This window comes from Haliotis rufescens, unplaced genomic scaffold (assembly GCF_023055435.1).
Source record: "Haliotis rufescens isolate VD_foot unplaced genomic scaffold, xgHalRufe1.0.p SCAF_8, whole genome shotgun sequence".
Classification (NCBI taxonomy): Eukaryota; Metazoa; Mollusca; class Gastropoda; order Lepetellida; family Haliotidae; genus Haliotis; species Haliotis rufescens.
Genome location: NW_025964372.1, coordinates 9,003,808 through 9,011,626, shown reverse-complemented (window position 1 = coordinate 9,011,626; position 7,819 = coordinate 9,003,808).

Below are 7,819 nucleotides of genomic sequence, written 5' to 3'. Positions count from 1 at the left end.
GTTGATCGCTGTCTTGAAGTCCGAATGTTCATGGAACCAGAGGCCGAGGTATTTGTAGGTATGTGTGTACTTCAATGTAATATCACCACATTTAAACGTTACTTTGGAACATTCTCGCTTGCCTGGTCTGAAGTGAACGATTTGAGACTTCTCACCATTAAGCTCCAATCTCCACTTAAAACACCATTCATGAACTTTGTCGAGCATCATTTGTAAATATTCTTCTGTCGGTGCAAGTAACACTATGTCGTCTGCATAGAGAAGAATACATATATTCGCATCCTTGACATCAACACCACAGTTCAAGTTCTTAATACTGCGAGCAAGGTCATCAATATAAATGGCAAAAAGGGTTGGTGAGAGAAGGCATCCTTGCTTAACGCCATTTGGTACTTTAAACCATGGAGTTAAAGAGTCGTTTACCTGAACAGCACAAGTGACCCCTTCGTATAGAGATTGAATTGCTTTCAACATTGGTCCTCCGATACCTGACATTTTCAATTTATACCATAAGCAGTCTCTGTTTACGTTGTCAAACGCTTTTTTCATGTCGATGAAACAGGCGAAAGTAGATTGGTCAGAGCATCTCCTGTTGTTGAGAATTTCATACAGGCTGTATATATGGTCCATGCAGCTACGTTGTTTCCTGAAGCCATTTTGCTCCTCAGCTAATAAGTGATGATCTTCGATGAAGGCTGATAATCTGTGGTTTAAAATGTCACAATATACCTTGCACGGGACTGAAATCAAGCAAATACCTCTGTATGTTAGTGGTTGCCGAACATCAGTGGTGCCGGGTTTAACGATAGGGTTGATAATTCCAGATTTCCAAGACTCAGGAACACATCCGCTCTCGAAACAGTATTCGATCAACCTATGGAGAATGTCAATACAAACATCGTTCTTAATTGCTTCAGCTGGTATAGAGTCAATGCCTGCAGCTTTTTTTAGTTTACAACGGAAAACAGCAGCCTTGACTTCATCCCGAGTGATCTCACGGTTGATGGTTGTTATGTCATCACGGACCGTTGTGACGTCATCCGTCGTCAAAGAGTTACGCACAAACGACAGGTGTGTATCATCAAAGGACATTGTGTTGGTATTGTCGTTGTAGAGCTCTTCGTAGTCATCTCTCCATCTTTTCGTGACGAGTTCAGGGTCGGTGATTACGGTACCATCATCGTTGGCAACTTCCATGGGAATACGGACTTTGCGATCGTTTCCAATTCCAATTTTACCAAAGGATTTCCAAAATACTGAGGAATTACAATGCTGTAGTTGCTCCAGTAAAACACTCTGTTCTTTTAGCTGGTATGATTTTTTAACCTTTCTATGCAACTTGTCAAAGTGGGTTCTCTGACTACAGTATAGTCTACGTAGGTTCCGTTTCTGTCCCTGGTTGTTAGCTCGTCGCCACTGACGTTCCAATTGACACACTTTATTCCACTGGAGTTGTAACTCCTGATTCCAATACGGTTTACCGGTGCGTTTGTGTCTTTTGGTAGCATTAGGTGATTTCGAGTTCGTGGAGCAGAAAAAATCAAGACTCTTGGTAATAAGAGACACAAATTCATCGTATGCTGAGTTGATATCTCTCTGTGTAGAAAGACTATCTTCTATACGCTGTATGGCAGCCACAACAGCCTCGGAGTTCCCATCCTGTAGAAAAACACCCTGTAGAACGGTAACGCTATTTTTCAGGGCATTATCATTTGCAGAAGCCCGATGTCTTCAATTAACTGCCCAACGAAGCAATGATTATACAAACAACAAAGTTAATTATCTGGAAAGCATGGTCAGCCGTAAATCTTTTCAAAATTAACTTTGATGGCATTCCCAAAGACATAAACAAAAGTATGAACGTTACTTCATTTGGGGTTAGAGGCAAATTTAAAGATTCTTGTAATGGCCGCTCCCACACTGGTGGCAGCGATGTTACCGAGAGTGTAACGAAGGTGTCACGCTTGAAAGGGGCTTGCAAGTTACAGTGGCCCGCTCATTTCTGATAACATGCAGGCGGTTTAATGATAATTCTACCCATTTTAGCTATAATATCGTATATAACGATTCACGTGGATCAAGTGTGTTGGCGTCATATAGAGAGTCGAATGAAACTGTTTTACAAGAACCCGAGTTATCAAACTTAGTTGTGTGTCTTACGACCAGACACCTACTTGTCTACATCACAACTTGCTGTCTTGGTCCACGATCATCAAATTATATCTGAAACGTGATGTAGTTTAGTTATCAGGAATCAAAAGATCATTACAGATGAACTCGCCTGAGACCAAACGAAAGTGCATTGTATAAGTTACCCCGAGACTACACAGACGTCGTCGACTCCATAAAAGATACTGAACATCTGCCTTGTGAATGAATGTCTACACATTCCGTCGGCAGAATGATGCATCAAACATCGGCTAATTTCGTCAACGTAATGTCAGGCTAAGTAATTTACTTTTTCCGAAAAAGTCATACTTGGAATACGAAACAGTTAAACTTTGTAACTATTTTAATGTGACATTTGTTGTGTTATGCACCCGTGAATTCCCCCTGCAAAACCGTTTTGAGATTTACAACAGAAACAATAACGTTGTCACAGACGAAATGGTACTATGGAGATTTTTATTCCTCGTGAACAGTTAATAGAACGACGTAACATTACGAAGATGTGTTCAGTTTACCTGCTGCATATTGAGAGACAAGTAAACTTCAGCTAACCATGCTTGCCGTAAAAGGCGACTATGCTTGTCGTAAGAGGCGACTAACGGGATCGGGGGGTTGTCAGGCTCGCTGACTTGGTTGATGCATATCATCGTATCCCAATTGCGTGGGATGCAGCCCAGACAGCGAAGAGCTGCCTCGTCGAACCCTCTCAGAACTTTTCGGAGAATGTGAAGACTCAGACCAATTATTAACAAATCGAGAGAGATGTATTCGCAATTGCTTTATTCTTTCATGTGGGTTATACTTACCAAGTAATATTATGTCCTATTCAAATTCATTGTATGTAAAACTCGCACTTCCCTTGGGTAGGACCATGAGGACCAGTATACACAACTCTGTTGCCCGTTTTTATGTTGTTTTGTGCTGTTGTGTGATATTTTTCTCTCCCAAATATTCTAAAATTAGTTTTAAAAATAATTATGTGGTAATAGTGTGCTGTTCATCGCTGACAACTTTAAATATAATATTATTAATATACGGTATATTTTTCTGGCTAAAACACTGCTAATGTGACTTTTAGCCTCACTCAGCCCCCACAAATAAATCTAAAATGTGTCATAAAGGTTGATGTTAGAGTTTTTCAGAAAGTGTTTTTCTAAAATTTAAATATGATGGAGCCGATTTTCATGGAACTTGCAGCTAAAGCAGAACAAACGTATGGTACAACAGTCCTGGGTCTCGGACTTGCCGGTGCTTCGGTTTTCTCTTGAAGTTTACTTTTCACTCATTTTGAATACACTCAGAAATCCATAATAAAGCTGCTTTTTTCTTCTATCAAATTTGCATAGGGAAGATGTCAAATTTAACCCTTCCAGTAATTTTCTAACAGGGTATTTAAACAAACAACTAATACACATTTATACAATCATTCATTGCTCAACAATTTATACAAAACATAACATTAAGAATACACTGTATCGAATATGAAATGATTTTATAATTTTGCAGTTTTCAGTGACTCCTGGGGCAGTCCATTCCCTTTGCCAAGAAATAGCCGTGTCCATTGTCTTTGGCAGCTAAAGTTATCTTACTTTGGCTAAAGGGGACGGAAGTGTACATACATGTAGGTTAGAACCGGCATGAACCATTAAACACTTAAGTACTTTATATAAATGTACGTTCAACACTGCGCGTGAACAAAACATCTATTTGTTGGAATCCACCTTTCCTGTGGCTGCCGCATAGCATGATATCCTTTCGCAAGATCAACTACATCGCAATATAGCTGACGCCATTGTCATGGCAGAATCAGGAAAACCCAACTCGTTTTTTCACTTCATAGGCTTCAAAACTTAGTATCTGCCCAGTAGACGTTTTGCTTCCTATGAGATATCGGAACATCACATGGTCACCAGTACTACCACCGTTTATTACTGACTGTATATTGTTCTAAGGTAATATTTTTCACTGCAAATTATTTTCACTTAAATATATATGATTGTAACCGACACGTAATAAAATGAAACACGAGACACCAGGTAGAAGATTTCGTCACACGGTCGCTATACGCAGCTCAACAAGTTCTTTGTTGTTCTGGAATGTGCCAGATCACGGGATGGGTGATCGCATAACTTTTTAGGTCATGCTGACAACTTTGCAACAAAAGGCGTAAATGACTCAGCTTTGCTTCGTGTGAAAACACTGACAAGGGTTTATCTGGAAGTCACGCTGTGTGGTTAATTGTGTAATGTACCAGTAATCAAGTACTTTTGGTGAATCATGCACATGTTTATAGTGTCAACTGATATCGCCAATATTGAGCCACAAGTTGTTGCAGAAATAATGAAAGAAATTTCTTGGAAAAACCCATATATGAAGACAGACATTTTTTAACAAATGTAGCAGGAGATATATGGTGTGAAGATGGAGATTAGTAAGATAGACGGAGTGTTGTAGGGAATAGATGGAGATAAGTAAGATAGACGGAGTGTTGTAGGGAATAGATGGAAAGTAGTAAGATAGACGGAGTGTTGTAGGGAATAGATGGAGATTAGTAAGATAGACGGAGAGTTGTAGGGAATAGATGGAAAGTAGTAAGATAGACGGAGTGTTGTAGGGAATAGATGGAGATTAGTAAGATAGACGGAGTGTTGTAGGGAATAGATGGAGATTAGTAAGATAGACGGAGTGTTGTAGGGAATAGATGGAGATTAAAAGATAGACGGAGTGTTGTAGGGAATAGATGGAGATTAGTAAGATAGACGGAGTGCTGTAGGGAATAGATGGAGATTAAAAGATAGACGGAGTGTTGTAGGGAATAGATGGAGATTAGTAAGATAGACGGAGTGTTGTAGGGAATAGATGGAGATTAGTAAGATAGACGGGGTTTTGTAGGGAATAGATGGAGATTAGTAAGATAGACGGAGTGTTGTAGGGAATAGATGTAGAGTAGTAAGATAAACGGAGTGTTGTAGGGAATAGATGGAGATTAGTAAGATAGACGGAGTGTTGTAGGGGATAGATGGAGATTAGTAAGATAGATGGAGTGCTGTAGGGAATAGATGGAGATTAAAAGATAGACGGAGTGTTGTAGGGAATAGATGTAGAGTAGTAAGATAGACGGAGTGTTGTAGGGAATAGATGGAGATTAGTAAGATAGACGGAGTGTTGTAGGGAATAGATGGAGATTAGTAAGATAGACGGAGTGTTGTAGGGGATAGATGGAGATTAGTAAGATAGATGGAGTGCTGTAGGGAATAGATAAAGATTAAAAGATAGACGGAGTGTTGAAGGGAATAGATGTAGAGTAGTAAGATAGACGGAGTGTTGTAGGGAATAGATGGAGATTAGTAAGATAGACGGAGTGTTGTAGGGAATAGATGGAGATTAGTAAGATAGACGGAGTGTTGGAGGGGATAGATGGAGATTAGTAAGATAGACGGAGTGTTGTAGGGAATAGATGGAGAGTAGTAAGATAGACGGATTGTTGTAGGGGATAGATGGAGATTAGTAAGATAGATGGAGTGTTGTACGGAATAGATGGAGATTAGTAAGATAGACGGAGTGTTGTAGGGAATAGATGGAGATTAGTAAGATAGACGGAGTGCTGTAGGGAATAGATGGAGATTAAAAGATAGACGGAGTGTTGTAGGGAATAGATGTAGAGTAGTAAGATAGACGGAGTGTTGTAGGGAATAGATGTAGAGTAGTAAGATAGACGGAGTGTTGTAAGGAATAGATGGAGAGTAGTTTCGGATAGACGGAGTGTTGTAGGGAATAGATGGAGATTAGTAAGATAGACGGAGTGTTGTAGGGAATAGATGGAGATTAGTAAGATAGACGGAGTGTTGTAGAGAATAGATGGAGATTAAAAGATAGACGGAGAGTTGTAGGGAATAGATGGAGATTAGTAAGATAGACGGAGTGCTGTAGGGAATAGATGGAGATTAAAAGATAGACGGAGTGTTGTAGGGAATAGATGTAGAGTAGTAAGATAGACGGAGTGTTGTAGGGAATAGATGGAGATTAGTAAGATAGACGGATTGTTGTAGGGAATAGATGGAGATTAGTAAGATAGACGGAGTGTTGTAGGGGATAGATGGAGATTAGTAAGATAGACGGAGTGTTGTAGGGAATAGATGTAGAGTAGTAAGATAGACGGATTGTTGTAGGGGATAGATGGAGATTAGTAAGATAGATGGAGTGTTGTAGGGAATAGATGGAGATTAGTAAGATAGACGGAGTGTTGTAGGGAATAGATGGAGATTAGTAAGATAGACGGAGTGTTGTAGGGAATAGATGTAGAGTAGTAAGATAGACGGAGCGTTGTAGGGAATAGATGTAGAGTAGTAAGATAGACGGAGTGTTGTAGGGAATAGATGGAGATTAGTAAGATAGACGGAGTGTTGTAGGGAATAGATGGAGATTAGTAAGATAGACGAAGTGTTGTAGGGAATAGATGGAGAGTAGTAAGATAGACGGAGTGTTGTAGGGAATAGATGGAGATTAGTAAGATAGACGGAGTGTTGTAGGGGATAGATGGAGATTAGTAAGATAGATGGAGTGCTGTAGGGAATAGATAAAGATTAAAAGATAGACGGAGTGTTGAAGGGAATAGATGTAGAGTAGTAAGATAGACGGAGTGTTGTAGGGAATAGATGGAGATTAGTAAGATAGACGGAGTGTTGTAGGGAATAGATGGAGATTAGTAAGATAGACGGAGTGTTGGAGGGGATAGATGGAGATTAGTAAGATAGACGGAGTGTTGTAGGGAATAGATGGAGAGTAGTAAGATAGACGGATTGTTGTAGGGGATAGATGGAGATTAGTAAGATAGATGGAGTGTTGTACGGAATAGATGGAGATTAGTAAGATAGACGGAGTGTTGTAGGGAATAGATGGAGATTAGTAAGATAGACGGAGTGCTGTAGGGAATAGATGGAGATTAAAAGATAGACGGAGTGTTGTAGGGAATAGATGTAGAGTAGTAAGATAGACGGAGTGTTGTAGGGAATAGATGTAGAGTAGTAAGATAGACGGAGTGTTGTAAGGAATAGATGGAGAGTAGTTTCGGATAGACGGAGTGTTGTAGGGAATAGATGGAGATTAGTAAGATAGACGGAGTGTTGTAGGGAATAGATGGAGATTAGTAAGATAGACGGAGTGTTGTAGAGAATAGATGGAGATTAAAAGATAGACGGAGAGTTGTAGGGAATAGATGGAGATTAGTAAGATAGACGGAGTGCTGTAGGGAATAGATGGAGATTAAAAGATAGACGGAGTGTTGTAGGGAATAGATGTAGAGTAGTAAGATAGACGGAGTGTTGTAGGGAATAGATGGAGATTAGTAAGATAGACGGATTGTTGTAGGGAATAGATGGAGATTAGTAAGATAGACGGAGTGTTGTAGGGGATAGATGGAGATTAGTAAGATAGACGGAGTGTTGTAGGGAATAGATGTAGAGTAGTAAGATAGACGGATTGTTGTAGGGGATAGATGGAGATTAGTAAGATAGATGGAGTGTTGTAGGGAATAGATGGAGATTAGTAAGATAGACGGAGTGTTGTAGGGAATAGATGGAGATTAGTAAGATAGACGGAGTGTTGTAGGGAATAGATGTAGAGTAGTAAGATAGACGGAGCGTTGTAGGGA